Below are 16,616 nucleotides of genomic sequence, written 5' to 3'. Positions count from 1 at the left end.
GTTTCAGTACAAGAGATTCAGGGCAGTAGTTTCAAGGCAGGAGTTTCAGGGCATGAGATTCAGGGCAGGAGTTTCAGGGCATGAGATTCAGGGCATGAGATTCAGGGCAGGAGTTTCAGGGCATGAGATTCAGGGCATGAGTTTCAGGGCAGGAGATTCAGGGCAGGAGTTTCAGGGCATGAGATTCAGGGCATGAGATTCAGGGCAGTAGTTTCAGGGCATGAGATTCAGGGCAGGAGATTCATGGCATGAGATTCAGGGCTGTAGTTTCAGGGCAGGAGATTCAGGGCAGGAGTTTCAGGGCATGAGATTCAGGGCATGAGTTTCAGAGCAGGAGTTTCAAGGCATGAGATTCAGGGCAGTAGTTTCAGGGCTTGAGATTCAGGGCAGGAGTTTCAGGGCATGAGATTCAGGGCAGGAGATTCAGGGCATGAGATTCAGGGCAGGAGTTTCAGGGCATGAGATTCAGGGCATGAGTTTCAGGGCAGGAGATTCAGGGCAGGAGTTTCAGGGCATGAGATTCAGGGCATGAGATTCAGGGCAGGAGTTTCAGGGCATGAGATTCAGGGCAGTAGTTTCAGGGCATGAGATTCAGGGCAGGAGTTTCAGGGCATGAGATTCAGGGCAGGAGTTTCAGGGCAGGAGATTCAGGGCATGAGATTCAGGGCATGAGTTTCAGGGCATGAGATTCAGGGCAGGAGTTTCAGGGCAGGAGATTCAGGGCAGGAGATTCAGGGCATGAGTTTCAGGGCATGAGATTCAGGGCAGTAGTTTCAGGGCATGAGATTCAGGGCAGGAGTTTCAGGGCCTGAGATTCAGGGCAGGAGTTTCAGGGCAGGAGTTTCAGGGCATGAGATTTAGGGCAGTAGTTTCAGGGCAGGAGTTTCATGGCATGTGATTCAGGGCATGAGATTCAGGGCATGAGTTTCAGGGCAGGCGTTTCAGGGCTGGAGATTCAGGGCATGAGTTTCAGGGCAGGAGTTTCAGGGCTGGAGATTCAGGGCTTGAGTTTCAGGGCATGAGATTCAGGGCATGAGATTCAGGGCATGAGATTCAGGGCAGGAGTTTCAGGGCAGGAGTTTCAGGGCATGAGATTCAGGGCATGAGTTTCAGGGCATGAGATTCAGGGCATGAGTTTCAGGGCAGGAGATTCAGGGCATGAGATTCAGGGCATGAGTTTCAGGGCAGGAGTTTCAGGGCATGAGATTCAGGGCTGTGGTTTCAGGGCAGGAGATTCAGGGCAGGAGTTTCAGGGCATGAGTTTCAGAGCAGGAGTTTTCAGGCATGAGATTCAGGGCAGTAGTTTCAGGGCTTGAGATTCAGGGCAGGAGTTTCAGGGCATGAGATTCAGGGCAGGAGTTTCAGGGCAGGAGTTTCAGGGCATGAGATTCAGGGCAGTAGTTTCAGGGCAGGAGATTCAGGGCATGAGATTCAGGGCATGAGATTCAGGGCATGAGTTTCAGGGCAGGAGATTCAGGGCAGGAGTTTCAGGGCATGAGATTCAGGGCATGAGTTTCAGGGCATGAGATTCAGGGCAGGAGTTTCAGGGCATGAGATTCAGGGCAGTAGTTTCAGGGCATGAGATTCAGGGCAGGAGTTTCAGGGCATGAGATTCAGGGCAGGAGTTTCAGGGCAGGAGATTCAGGTGCATGAGATTCAGGGCATGAGTTTCAGGGCAGGAGATTCAGGGCAGGAGTTTCAGGGCAGGAGATTCAGGGCATGAGATTCAGGGCATGAGTTTCAGGGCATGAGATTCAGGGCAGTAGTTTCAGGGCTTGAGATTCAGGGCAGGAGTTTCAGGGCATGAGATTCAGGGCAGGAGTTTCAGGGCAGGAGTTTCAGGGCATGAGATTCAGGGCAGGAGTTTCAGGGCAGGAGTTTCAGGGCATGAGATTCAGGGCATGAGATTCAGGGCATGAGTTTCAGGGCAGGAGTTTCAGGGCATGAGATTCAGGGCATGAGTTTCAGGGCAGGAGTTTCAGGGCAGGAGATTCAGGGCATGAGTTTCAGGGCATGAGATTCAGGGCATGAGATTCAGGGCATGAGATTCAGGGCAGGAGATTCAGGGCAGGAGTTTCAGGGCAGGAGTTTCAGGGCATGAGATTCAGGGCAGGAGTTTCAGGGCATGAGATTCAGGGCATGAGTTTCAGGGCAGGAGATTCAGGGCAGGAGTTTCAGGGCATGAGATTCAGGGCATGAGATTCAGGGCAGGAGTTTCAGGGCATGAGATTCAGGGCAGTAGTTTCAGGGCATGAGATTCAGGGCAGGAGTTTCAGGGCATGAGATTCAGGGCAGGAGTTTCAGGGCAGGAGATTCAGGGCATGAGATTCAGGGCATGAGTTTCAGGGCAGGAGATTCAGGGCAGGAGTTTCAGGGCAGGAGATTCAGGGCATGAGATTCAGGGCATTAGTTTCAGGGCATGAGATTCAGGGCAGTAGTTTCAGGGCTTGAGATTCAGGGCAGGAGTTTAAAGGCATGAGATTCAGGGCATGAGTTTCAGGGCAGGAGATTCAGGGCAGTAGTTTCAGTGCAGGAGTTTCCGTACAAGAGATTCAGCGCAGTAGTTTCAAGGCAGGAGTTTCAGGGCATGTGATTCAGGGCATGAGATTCAGGGCATGAGTTTCAGGGCAGGAGATTCAGGGCAGGAGTTTCAGGGCATGAGATTCAGGGCATGAGATTCAGGGCAGGAGTTTCAGGGCATGAGATTCAGGGCAGTAGTTTCAGGGCTTGAGATTCAGGGCAGGAGTTTCACGGCATGAGATTCAGGGCAGGAGTTTCAGTGCAGGAGATCCGTGCATGAGATTCAGGGCATGAGTTCCAGGGCAGGGGATTCAGGGCAGTAGTTTCAGGGCTTGAGAGTCAGGGCAGGAGTTTCTGCACAAGAGATTCAGGGCAGGAATTTCAGGGTGGGAGTTTCAAGGCATGAGATTCAGTGCAGTAGTTTCAGGGCTTGAGATTCACGGCTGTGGTTTCAGGGCCGGAGTTTCAGGGCAGGAGTTTCAGGGCATGAGATTCAGGGCATGAGTTTCAGGGCAGGAGTTTCAGGGCATGAGATTCAGGGCATGAGTTTCAGGGCATGAGATTCAGGGCAGGAGTTTCAGGGCATGAGATTCAGGGCATGAGTTTCAGAGCAGGAGTTTCAAGGCATGAGATTCAGGACAGTAGTTTCAGCGCTTGAGATTCAGGGCAGGAGTTTCACGGCATGAGATTCAGGGCAGGAGATTCGGGGCATGAGATTCAGGGCATGAGTTTCAGGGCAGGAGTTTCAGGGCTGGAGATTCAGGGCTTGAGTTTCAGTGCATGAGATTCAGGGCATGAGATTCAGGGCATGAGATTCAGGGCAGGAGTTTCAGGGCATGAGATTCAGGGCAGTAGTTTCAGGGCTTGAGATTCAGGGCAGGAGTTTGAAGGCATGAGATTCAGGGCGTGAGTTTCAGGTCAGGAGATTCAGGGCAGGAGTTTCAGGGCATGAGATTCAGGGCACGAGTTTCAGAGCAGGAGTTTTAAGGCATGAGATTCAGGACAGTAGTTTCAGCGCTTGAGATTCAGGGCAGGAGTTTCACGGCATGAGATTCAGGGCAGGAGATTCGGGGCATGAGATTCTGGGCATGAGTTTCAGGGCAGGCGTTTCAGGGCTGGAGATTCAGGGCATGAGTTTCAGTGCATGAGATTCAGGGCATGAGTTTCAGGGCAGGAGATTCAGTGCAGGAGTTTCAGGGCATGAGATTCAGGGCATGAGATTCAGTGCATGAGTTTCAGGGCAGGAGATTCAGGGCATGAAATTCAGGGCTTGAATTTCAGGGAAGGAGCTTCAGGGCATCAGTTTCAGGGCATGAAATTCAGGGCAGCAGTTTCAGGTCTTGAGATTCAGGGCAGGAGTTTGAAGGCATGAGATTCAGGGCGTGAGTTTCACGGCATGAGATTCAGGGCAGGAGTTTCAGTGCAGGAGATCCGTGCATGAGATTCAGGGCATGAGTTTCAGGGCAGGGGATTCAGGGAAGGAATTTCAGGGCATGTGATACAGGGCATGAGAATTAGGGCAGGAGATTCAGGGCATTAGTTTCAGGGCATGAGATTCAGGGCAGGAGATTCAGGGCATTAGTTTCAGGGCATGAGATTCAGGGCAGTAGTTTCAGGGCTTGAGAGTCAGGGCAGGAGTTTCTGCACAAGAGATTCAGGGCAGGAATTTCAGGGTAGGAGATTCAGGGCATGAGTTTCAGAGCAGGAGTTTCAAGGCATGAGATTCAGTGCAGTAGTTTCAGGGCTTGAGATTCACGGCTGTGGTTTCAGGGCAGGAGTTTCAGGACAGGAAGTTCAGGTCATGAGATTCAGGGCAGGAGATTCGGGGCATGAGATTCAGGGCATGAGATTCAGGGCGTGAGTTTCAGGTCAGGAGATTCAGGGCAGGAGTTTCAGGGCATGAGATTCAGGGCATGAGTTTCAGAGCAGGAGTTTCAAGGCATGAGATTCAGGGCAGTAGTTTCAGGGCTTGAGATTCAGGGCAGGAGTTTCAGGGCAGGAGTTCCAGGGCAGGAGATTCAGGGCATGAGATTCAGGGCAGGAGATTTAGGGCAGTAGTTTCAGTGCAGGAGTTTCTGTACAAGAGATTCAGCGCAGTAGTTTCAAGGCAGGAGTTTCAGGGCATGTGATTCAGGGCAGGAGATTCAGGGCATGAGATTCAGGGCATGAGATTCAGGGCGTGAGTTTCAGGTCAGGAGATTCAGGGCAGGAGTTTCAGGGCATGAGATTCAGGGCATGAGTTTCAGGGCAGGAGTTTCAGGGCATGAGATTCAGGGCAGGAGTTTCAGGGCATGAGATTCAGGGCATGAGTTTCAGGGCAGGAGATTCAGGGCAGGAGTTTCAGGGCAGGAGTTTCAGGGCATGAGATTCAGGGCAGTAGTTTCAGGGCTTGAGATTCAGGGCAGGAGTTTCAGGGCATGAGATTCAGGGCAGGAGTTTCAGGGCAGGAGATTCAGGGCAGGAGTTTCAGGGCATGAGATTCAGGGCATGAGTTTCAGAGCAGGAGTTTCAGGGCATGAGATTCAGGGCAGTAGTTTCAGGGCTTGAGATTCAGGGCAGGAGTTTCAGGGCATGAGATTCAGGGCAGGAGATTCAGGGCATGAGATTCAGGGCAGGAGTTTCAGGGCATGAGATTCAGGGCATGAGATTCAGGGCAGGAGATTCAGGGCAGGAGTTTCAGGGCATGAGATTCAGGGCAGGAGTTTCAGGGCAGGAGATTCAGGGCAGGAGTTTCAGGGCATGAGATTCAGGGCATGAGTTTCAGGGCAGGAGATTCAGGGCAGGAGTTTCAGGGCATGAGATTCAGGGCACGAGTTTCAGAGCAGGAGTTTTAAGGCATGAGATTCAGGACAGTAGTTTCAGCGCTTGAGATTCAGGGCAGGAGTTTCACGGCATGAGATTCAGGGCAGGAGATTCGGGGCATGAGATTCAGGGCATGAGTTTCAGGGCAGGAGTTTCAGGGCTGGAGATTCAGGGCATGAGTTTCAGTGCATGAGATTCAGGGCATGAGTTTCAGGGCAGGAGATTCAGTGCAGGAGTTTCAGGGCATGAGATTCAGGGCATGAGATTCAGGGCATGAGATTCAGTGCATGAGTTTCAGGGCAGGAGATTCAGGGCATGAAATTCAGGGCTTGAATTTCAGGGAAGGAGCTTCAGGGCATCAGTTTCAGGGCATGAAATTCAGGGCAGCAGTTTCAGGTCTTGAGATTCAGGGCAGGAGTTTCAGGGCATGAGATTCAGGGCAGGAGTTTCAGGGCATGAGATTCAGGGCATGAGTTTCAGGGCAGTAGTTTCAGGGCATGAGATTCAGGGCAGGAGTTTCAGGGCATGAGATTCAGGGCATGAGTTTCAGGGCAGGAGATTCAGGGCAGGAGTTTCAGGGCAGGAGTTTCAGGGCATGAGATTCAGGGCAGTAGTTTCAGGGCATGAGATTCAGGGCAGGAGTTTCACGGCATGAGATTCAGGGCTGTGAGTTTCAGGGCAGGAGATTCAGGGCAGGAGTTTCAGGGCATGAGATTCAGGGCATGAGTTTCAGAGCAGGAGTTTCAGGGCATGAGATTCAGGGCAGTAGTTTCAGGGCTTGAGATTCAGGGCAGGAGTTTCAGGGCATGAGATTCAGGGCAGGAGATTCAGGGCATGAGATTCAGGGCAGGAGTTTCAGGGCATGAGATTCAGGGCATGAGATTCAGGGCAGGAGATTCAGGGCATGAGATTCAGGGCATGAGATTCAGGGCAGGAGTTTCAGGGCAGGAGATTCAGGGCATGAGTTTCAGGGCAGGAGATTCAGGGCATGAGTTTCAGGGCAGGAGATTCAGGGCAGGAGTTTCAGGGCATGAGATTCAGGGCAGGAGTTTCAGGGCAGGAGTTTCAGGGCATGAGATTCAGGGCAGTAGTTTCAGGGCATGAGATTCAGGGCAGGAGTTTCAGGGCATGAGATTCAGGGCGTGAGTTTCAGGTCAGGAGATTCAGGGCAGGAGTTTCAGGGCATGAGATTCAGGGCACGAGTTTCAGAGCAGGAGTTTCAGGGCATGAGATTCAGGGCAGTAGTTTCAGGGCTTGAGATTCAGGGCAGGAGTTTCAGGGCATGAGATTCAGGGCAGGAGTTTCAGGGCATGAGATTCAGGGCATGAGTTTCAGGGCAGGAGATTCAGTGCAGGAGTTTCAGGGCATGAGATTCAGGGCATGAGATTCAGGGCATGAGATTCAGTGCATGAGTTTCAGGGCAGGAGATTCAGGGCATGAAATTCAGGGCTTGAATTTCAGGGAAGGAGCTTCAGGGCATCAGTTTCAGGGCATGAAATTCAGGGCAGCAGTTTCAGGTCTTGAGATTCAGGGCAGGAGTTTGAAGGCATGAGATTCAGGGCAGGAGTTTCAGGGCATGAGATTCAGGGCAGGAGTTTCAGGGCATGAGATTCAGGGCATGAGATTCAGGGCATGAGTTTCAGGGCAGGAGATTCAGGGCAGGAATTTCAGGGCATGAGATTCAGGGCATGAGTTTCAGGGCAGGAGATTCAGGGCAGGAGTTTCAGGGCAGGAGATTCAGGGCATGAGATTCAGGGCATTAGTTTCAGGGCATGAGATTCAGGGCAGTAGTTTCAGGGCTTGAGAGTCAGGGCAGGAGTTTCTGCACAAGAGATTCAGGGCAGGAATTTCAGGGTAGGAGATTCAGGGCATGAGGTTCAGAGCAGGAGTTTCAAGGCATGAGATTCAGTGCAGTAGTTTCAGGGCTTGAGATTCACGGCTGTGGTTTCAGGGCAGGAGTTTCAGGGCAGGAAGTTCAGGTCATGAGATTCAGTGCATGAGTTTCAGACCAGGAGTTTCAAGGCATGAGATTCAGGGCTGTGGTTTCAGGGCAGGAGATTCAGGGCAGGAGTTTCAGGGCATGAGATTCAGGGCATGAGTTTCAGAGCAGTAGTTTTAAGGCATGAGATTCAGGGCAGTAGTTTCAGGGATTGTGATTCAGGGCAGGAGTTTCAGGGCTTGAGATTCAGGGCTGGAGATTCAGGGCATGAGATTCAGTGCAGGAGATTCAGGGCAGTAATTTCAGTGCAGGAGTTTCTGTACAAGAGATTCAGCGCAGTAGTTTCAAGGCAGGAGTTTCAGGGCATGTGATTCAGGGCATGAGACTCAGTGCATTAGTTTCAGGGCATGAGATTCAGGGCATGAGTTTCAGGGCAGGAGATTCAGGGCAGGAGTTTCAGGGCATGAGATTCAGGGCATGAGTTTCAGGGCAGTAGTTTCAGGTCTTGAGATTCAGGGCAGGAGTTTGAAGGCATGAGATTCAGGGCGTGAGTTTCAGGGCAGGAGATTCAGGGCAGGAGTTTCAGAGCAGGAGTTTCAGGGCATGAGATTCAGGGCAGTAGTTTCAGGGCTTGAGATTCAGGGCAGGAGTTTCAGGGCATGAGATTCAGGGCTGTGGTTTCAGGGCAGGAGATTCAGGGCAGGAGTTTCAGGGCATGAGATTCAGGGCATGAGTTTCAGAGCAGGAGTTTCAGGGCATGAGATTCAGGACAGTAGTTTCAGCGCTTGAGATTCAGGGCAGGAGTTTCAGGGCATGAGATTCAGGGCAGGAGATTCAGGGCATGAGATTCAGGGCAGGAGTTTCAGGGCATCTGATTCAGGGCATGAGATTCAGGGCAGGAGATTTAGGGCCGGAGATTCAGGGCATGAGATTCAGGGCAGGAGTTTCAGGGCAGGAGATTCAGGGCATGAGTTTCAGGGCAGGAGTTTCAGGGCATGAGTTTCAGGCAGGAATTTCAGAGCAGGAGTTTCAGGGCATGATATTCAGGGCAGTAGTTTCAGAGCAGGAGTTTCAGGGCATGAGATTCAGGGCAGTAGTTTCAGGTCTTGAGATTCAGGGCAGGAGTTTGAAGGCATGAGATTCAGGGCGTGAGTTTCAGGGCAGGAGATTCAGGGCAGGAGTTTCAGGGCATGAGATTCAGGGCATGAGTTTCAGAGCAGGAGTTTCAAGGCATGAGATTCAGGACAGTAGTTTCAGCGCTTGAGATTCAGGGCAGGAGTTTCACGGCATGAGATTCAGGGCAGGAGATTCGGGGCATGAGATTCAGGGCATGAGTTTCAGGGCAGGAGTTTCAGGGCATGAGATTCAGGGCAGGAGTTTCAGGGCATGAGATTCAGGGCATGAGATTCAGGGCGTGAGATTCAGGGCAGGAGTTTCAGGGCATGAGATTCAGGGCAGTAGTTTCAGGGCAGGAGTTTGAAGGCATGAGATTCAGGGCGTGAGTTTCAGGTCAGGAGATTCAGGGCAGGAGTTTCAGGGCATGAGATTCAGGGCACGAGTTTCAGAGCAGGAGTTTTAAGGCATGAGATTCAGGACAGTAGTTTCAGCGCTTGAGATTCAGGGCAGGAGTTTCACGGCATGAGATTCAGGGCAGGAGATTCGGGGCATGAGATTCAGGGCATGAGTTTCAGGGCAGGCGTTTCAGGGCTGGAGATTCAGGGCATGAGTTTCAGTGCATGAGATTCAGGGCATGAGTTTCAGGGCAGGAGATTCAGGGCAGGAGTTTCAGGGCATGAGATTCAGGGCATGAGATTCAGGGCTTGAATTTCAGGGAAGGAGCTTCAGGGCATCAGTTTCAGGGCATGAAATTCAGGGCAGCAGTTTCAGGTCTTGATATTCAGGGCAGGAGTTTCACGCCATGAGATTCAGGGCAGGAGTTTCAGTGCAGGAGATTTAGGGCCAGAGATTCAGGGCATTAGTTTCAGGGCATGAGATTCAGGGCAGTATTTCAGGGCTTGAGAGTCAGGGCAGGAGTTTCAGGGCAGGAGATTCAGGGCAGTAGTTTCAGTGCAGGAGTTTCCGTACAAGAGATTCAGCGCAGTAGTTTCAAGGCAGGAGTTTCAGGGCATGTGATTCAGGGCATGAGATTCAGGGCATGAGTTTCAGGGCAGGAGTTTCAGGGCATGAGATTCAGGGCATGAGTTTCAGGGCAGGAGATTCAGGGCAGGAGTTTCAGGGCATGAGATTCAGGGCATGAGATTCAGGGCAGGAGTTTCAGGGCATGAGATTCAGGGCAGTAGTTTCAGGGCTTGAGATTCAGGGCAGGAGTTTCACGGCATGAGATTCAGGGCAGGAGTTTCAGGGCAGGAGATTCAGGGCATGAGATTCAGGGCATGAGATTCAGGGCAGGAGATTCAGGGCAGGAGTTTCAGTGCAGGAGATTTAGGGCCAGAGATTCAGGGCATTAGTTTCAGGGCATGAGATTCAGGGCAGTATTTCAGGGCTTGAGATTCAGGGCAGGAGTTTCAGGGCAGGAGATTCAGGGCAGGAGTTTCAGGGCATGAGATTCAGGGCATGAGATTCAGGGCATGAGACTCAGGGCAGGAGTTTCAGGGCATGAGATTCAGGGCAGTAGTTTCAGGGCTTCAGATTCAGGGCAGGAGTTTCACGGCATGAGATTCAGGGCAGGAGTTTCAGTGCAGGAGATCCGTGCATGAGATTCAGGGCATGAGTTCCAGGGCAGGGGATTCAGGGCAGTAGTTTCAGGGCTTGAGAGTCAGGGCAGGAGTTTCTGCACAAGAGATTCAGGGCAGGAATTTCAGGGTGAAAGATTCAGGGCATGAGTTTCAGAGCAGGAGTTTCAAGGCATGAGATTCAGTGCAGTAGTTTCAGGGCTTGAGATTCACGGCTGTGGTTTCAGGGCAGGAGTTTCAGGGCAGGAGATTCAGTGCATGAGATTCAGGGCATGAGTTTCAGGGCAGGAGTTTCAAGGCATGAGATTCAGGGCTGTGGTTTCAGGGCAGGAGATTCAGGGCAGGAGTTTCAGGGCATGAGATTCAGGGCATGAGTTTCAGAGCAGGAGTTTTAAGGCATGAGATTCAGGACAGTAGTTTCAGCGCTTGAGATTCAGGGCAGGAGTTTCACGGCATGAGATTCAGGGCAGGAGATTCGGGGCATGAGATTCAGGGCATGAGTTTCAGGGCAGGAGTTTCAGGGCTGGAGATTCAGGGCATGAGTTTCAGGGCATGAGATTCAGGGCAGGAGTTTCAGGGCATGAGATTCAGGGCATGAGATTCAGGGCAGGAGTTTCAGGGCATGAGATTCAGGGCAGTAGTTTCAGGGCAGGAGATTCAGGGCAGGAGTTTCAGGGCATGAGATTCAGGGCATGAGATTCAGGGCAGGAGATTCAGGGCAGGAGATTCAGGGCAGGAGATTCAGGGCATGAGATTCAGGGCATGAGTTTCAGGGCATGAGATTCAGGGCAGTAGTTTCAGGGCATGAGATTCAGGGCAGGAGATTCAGGGCATGAGTTTCAGGGCATGAGATTCAGGGCATGAGTTTCAGGGCAGGAGTTTCAGGGCAGGAGATTCAGGGCATGAGATTCAGGGCAGGAGTTTCAGGGCAGGAGATTCAGGGCAGTAGTTTCAGTGCAGGAGTTTCAGGGCAAGAGATTCAGGGCAGTAGTTTCAAGGCAGGAGTTTCAGGGCATGTGATTCAGGGCATGAGATTCAGGGCATGAGTTTCAGGGCAGGAGTTTCAGGGCATGAGATTCAGGGCATGAGTTTCAGGGCAGGAGGTTCAGGGCAGGAGTTTCAGGGCATGAGATTCAGGGCATGAGATTCAGGGCAGGAGTTTCAGGGCATGAGATTCAGGGCAGTAGTTTCAGGGCTTGAGATTCAGGGCAGGAGTTTCACGCCATGAGATTCAGGGCAGGAGTTTCAGTGCAGGAGATCCGTGCATGAGATTCAGGGCATGAGAATTAGGGCAGGAGATTCAGGGCAGGAGTTTCAGTGCAGGAGATTTAGGGCCAGAGATTCAGGGCATTAGTTTCAGGGCATGAGATTCAGGGCAGTATTTCAGGGCTTGAGAGTCAGGGCAGGAGTTTCAGGGCAGGAGATTCAGGGCAGTAGTTTCAGTGCAGGAGTTTCCGTACAAGAGATTCAGCGCAGTAGTTTCAAGGCAGGAGTTTCAGGGCATGTGATTCAGGGCATGAGATTCAGGGCATGAGTTTCAGGGCAGGAGATTCAGGGCAGGAGTTTCAGGGCATGAGATTCAGGGCATGAGATTCAGGGCATGAGACTCAGGGCAGGAGTTTCAGGGCATGAGATTCAGGGCAGTAGTTTCAGGGCTTCAGATTCAGGGCAGGAGTTTCACGGCATGAGATTCAGGGCAGGAGTTTCAGTGCAGGAGATTCAGGGCATGAGATTCAGGGCATGAGTTTCAGGGCAGGAGATTCAGGGCAGTAGTTTCAGGGCATGAGATTCAGGGCAGGAGTTTCTGCACAAGAGATTCAGGGCAGGAATTTCAGGGTGAAGATTCAGGGCATGAGTTTCAGAGCAGGAGTTTCAAGGCATGAGATTCAGTGCAGTAGTTTCAGGGCTTGAGATTCAGGGCTGTGGTTTCAGGGCAGGAGTTTCAGGGCAGGAGATTCAGGGCATGAGATTCAGGGCATGAGTTTCAGGGCAGGAGTTTCAAGGCATGAGATTCAGGGCTGTGGTTTCAGGGCAGGAGATTCAGGGCAGGAGTTTCAGGGCATGAGATTCAGGGCATGAGTTTCAGAGCAGGAGTTTTAAGGCATGAGATTCAGGACAGTAGTTTCAGCGCTTGAGAGTCAGGGCAGGAGTTTCAGGGCATGAGATTCAGGGCAGGAGATTCGGGGCATGAGATTCAGGGCATGAGTTTCAGGGCAGGCGTTTCAGGGCTGGAGATTCAGGGCATGAGTTTCAGGGCAGGAGATTCAGGGCAGGAGTTTCAGGGCATGAGATTCAGGGCATGAGATTCAGGGCAGGAGTTTCAGGGCATGAGATTCAGGGCAGTAGTTTCAGGGCAGGGGATTCAGGGCAGGAATTTCAGGGCATGTTGTACAGGGCATGAGAATTAGGGCAGGAGATTCAGGGCAGGAGTTTCAGGGCAGGAGATTCAGGGCATGAGATTCAGGGCATGAGTTTCAGGGCATGAGATTCAGGGCAGTAGTTTCAGGGCATGAGATTCAGGGCAGGAGATTCAGGGCAGGAGTTTCGTGGCATGAGATTCAGGGCATGAGTTTCAGGGCAGGAGTTTCAGGGCAGGAGATTCAGGGCATGAGATTCAGGGCAGGAGTTTCAGGGCAGGAGATTCAGGGCAGTAGTTTCAGTGCAGGAGTTTCCGTACAAGAGATTCAGCGCAGTGGTTTCAAGGCAGGAGTTTCAGGGCATGTGATTCAGGGCATGAGATTCAGGGCATGAGTTTCAGGGCAGGAGATTCAGGGCAGGAGTTTCAGGGCATGAGATTCAGGGCATGAGATTCAGGGCATGAGATTCAGGGCAGGAGTTTCAGGGCATGAGATTCAGGGCAGTAGTTTCAGGGCTTGAGATTCAGGGCAGGAGTTTCACGGCATGAGATTCAGGGCAGGAGTTTCAGTGCAGGAGATCCGTGCATGAGATTCAGGGCATGAGTTCCAGGGCAGGGGATTCAGGGCAGTAGTTTCAGGGCTTGAGAGTCAGGGCAGGAGTTTCTGCACAAGAGATTCAGGGCAGGAATTTCAGGGTAGGAGATTCAGGGCATGAGTTTCAGAGCAGGAGTTTCAAGGCATGAGATTCAGTGCAGTAGTTTCAGGGCTTGAGATTCAGGGCTGTGGTTTCAGGGCAGGAGTTTCAGGGCAGGAGATTCAGGGCATGAGATTCAGGGCATGAGTTTCAGACCAGGAGTTTCAAGGCATGAGATTCAGGGCTGTGGTTTCAGGGCAGGAGATTCAGGGCAGGAGTTTCAGGGCATGAGATTCAGGGCATGAGTTTCAGAGCAGGAGTTTTAAGGCATGAGATTCAGGACAGTAGTTTCAGCGCTTGAGATTCAGGGCAGGAGTTTCACGGCATGAGATTCAGGGCAGGAGATTCGGGGCATGAGATTCAGGGCATGAGTTTCAGGGCAGGCGTTTCAGGGCTGGAGATTCAGGGCATGAGTTTCAGGGCAGGAGATTCAGGGCAGGAGTTTCAGGGCATGAGATTCAGGGCATGAGATTCAGGGCAGGAGTTTCAGGGCATGAGATTCAGGGCAGTAGTTTCAGGGCATGAGATTCAGGGCAGGAGTTTCACGGCATGAGATTCAGGGCAGGAGTTTCAGTGCAGGAGATCCGTGCATGAGATTCAGGGCATGAGTTTCAGGGCAGGGGATTCAGGGCAGGAATTTCAGGGCATGTTGTACAGGGCATGAGAAATAGGGCAGGAGATTCAGGGCAGGAGTTTCAGTGCAGGAGATTTAGGGCCGGAGATTCAGGGCATTAGTTTCAGGGCATGAGATTCAGGGCAGTAGTTTCAGGGCAGGAGTTTAAAGGCATGAGATTCAGGGCATGAGTTTCAGGGCAGGAGATTCAGGGCAGTAGTTTCAGTGCAGGAGTTTCCGTACAAGAGATTCAGCGCAGTAGCTTTAAGGCAGGAGTTTCAGGGCATGTGATTCAGGGCATGAGATTCAGGGCAGGAGTTTCAGGGCAGGAGATTCAGGGCAGGAGTTTCAGGGCATGTGATTCAGGGCATGATATTCAGGGCAGGAGTTTCAGGGTTGGAGATTCAGGGCATGAGATTCAGGGCATGAGTTTCAGGGCAGGAGTTTCAGGGCAGGAGATTCAGGGCATGAGTTTCAGGGCATGAGATTCAGGGCAGGAGATTCAGGGCAGGAGTTTCAGGGCAGGAGTTTCAGGGCATGTGATTCAGAGCATGAGATTCAGGGCAGGAGATTTAGGGCCGGAGATTCAGGGCATGAGATTCAGGGCAGGAGTTTCTGCACAAGAGATTCAGGGCAGGAATTTCAGGGTAGGAGATTCAGGGCATGAGGTTCAGAGCAGGAGTTTCAAGGCATGAGATTCAGTGCAGTAGTTTCAGGGCTTGAGATTCAGGGCTGTGGTTTCAGGGCAGGAGTTTCAGGGCTGGAAGTTCAGGTCATGAGATTCTGTGCATGAGTTTCAGACCAGGAGTTTCAAGGCATGAGATTCAGAGCAGTAGTTTCAGGGCTTGAGATTCAGGGCAGGAGTTTCAGGGCATGAGATTCAGGGCATGAGTTTCAGAGCAGGAGTTTTAAGGCATGAGATTCAGGACAGTAGTTTCAGCGCTTGAGATTCAGGGCAGGAGTTTCACGGCATGAGATTCAGGGCAGGAGATTCGGGGCATGAGATTCAGGGCATGAGTTTCAGGGCAGGCGTTTCAGGGCTGGAGATTCAGGGCATGAGTTTCAGGGCAGGAGATTCAGGGCAGGAGTTTCAGGGCATGAGATTCAGGGCATGAGATTCAGGGCAGGAGTTTCAGGGCATGAGATTCAGGGCAGTAGTTTCAGGGCAGGAGTTTCACGGCATGAGATTCAGGGCAGGAGTTTCAGTGCAGGAGATCCGTGCATGAGATTCAGGGCATGAGTTTCAGGGCAGGAGATTCAGGGCAGGAATTTCAGGGCATGAGTTTCAGGGCATGAGATTCAGGGCAGGAGATTCAGGGCAGGAGTTTCAGGGCAGGAGATTCAGGGCAGGAGATTCAGGGCATTAGTTTCAGGGCATGAGATTCAGGGCAGTAGTTTCAGGGCTTGAGATTCAGGGCAGGAGTTTCAAGGCATGAGATTCAGGGCATGAGATTCAGGGCATGAGTTTCAGGGCAGGAGTTTCAGGGCTGGAGATTCAGGGCATGAGTTTCAGGGCAGGAGTTTCAGGGCATGAGATTCAGGGCATGAGTTTCAGGGCATGAGATTCAGGGCATGAGATTCAGGGCATGAGATTCAGGGCAGGAGATTCAGGGCAGGAGTTTCAGGGCAGGAGTTTCAGGGCATGAGATTCAGGGCAGTAGTTTCAGGGCAGGAGTTTCATGGCATGAGATTCAGGGCAGGAGTTTCAGGGCATGAGATTCAGGGCATGAGATTCAGGGCATGAGTTTCAGGGCATGAGATTCAGGGCATGAGTTTCAGGGCAGGAGTTTCAGGGCAGGAGTTTCAGGGCATGAGATTCAGGGCATGAGTTTCAGGGCAGTAGTTTCAGGGCATGAGATTCAGGGCAGGAGTTTCAGGGCATGAGATTCAGGGCATGAGTTTCAGGTCAGGAGATTCAGGGCAGGAGTTTCAGGGTAGGAGATTCAGGGCATGAGTTTCAGAGCAGGAGTTTCAAGGCATGAGATTCAGGACAGTAGTTTCAGCGCTTGAGATTCAGGGCAGGAGTTTCACGGCATGAGATTCAGGGCAGGAGATTCGGGGCATGAGATTCAGGGCAGGAGTTTCAGGGCATGAGATTCAGGGCATGAGTTTCAGGGCAGGAGATTCAGGGCAGGAGTTTCAGGGCATGAGATTCAGGGCATGAGATTCAGGGCAGGAGTTTCAGGGCATGAGATTCAGGGCAGTAGTTTCAGGGCATGAGATTCAGGGCAGGAGTTTCAGGGCATGAGATTCAGGGCAGGAGTTTCAGGGCAGGAGATTCAGGGCATGAGATTCAGGGCATGAGATTCAGGGCATGAGATTCAGGGCAGGAGTTTCAGGGCAGGAGATTCAGGGCAGGAGATTCAGGGCATTAGTTTCAGGGCATGAGATTCAGGGCAGTAGTTTCAGGGCTTGAGAGTCAGGGCAGGAGTTTCAGGGCAGGAGTTCCAGGGCAGGAGATTCAGGGCAGGAGTTTCAGGGCTTGAGATTCAGGGCAGTAGTTTCAGGGCAGGAGTTTCAGGGCATGAGATTCAGGGCATGAGATTCAGGGCATGAGTTTCAGGGCAGGAGTTTCAGGGCATGAGATTCAGGGCATGAGTTTCAGGGCAGGAGTTTCAGGGCAGGAGATTCAGGGCAGGAGTTTCAGGGCATGAGATTCAGGGCATGAGATTCAGGGCATGAGATTCAGGGCAGGAGTTTCAGGGCAGGAGTTTCATGGCATGAGATTCAGGGCATGAGTTTCAGGGCATGAGATTCAGGGCATGAGTTTCAGGGCAGGAGTTTCAGGGCATGAGATTCAGGGCATGAGTTTCAGGGCAGGAGTTTCAGGGCATGAGATTCAGGGCAGGAGTTTCAGGGCAGGAGATTCAGGGCAGGAGTTTCAGGGCATGAGTTTCAGAGCAGGAGTTTCAGGGCATGAGATTCAGGGCAGTAGTTTCAGGGCTTGAGATTCAGGGCAGGAGTTTCAGGGCATGAGATTCAGGGCAGGAGTTTCAGG

The sequence above is a fragment of the Mobula hypostoma genome, chromosome 19 (genome assembly GCF_963921235.1).
Source record: "Mobula hypostoma chromosome 19, sMobHyp1.1, whole genome shotgun sequence".
In the NCBI taxonomy this organism is placed as follows: domain Eukaryota; kingdom Metazoa; phylum Chordata; class Chondrichthyes; order Myliobatiformes; family Myliobatidae; genus Mobula; species Mobula hypostoma.
This window is presented reverse-complemented; position numbering follows the sequence as displayed.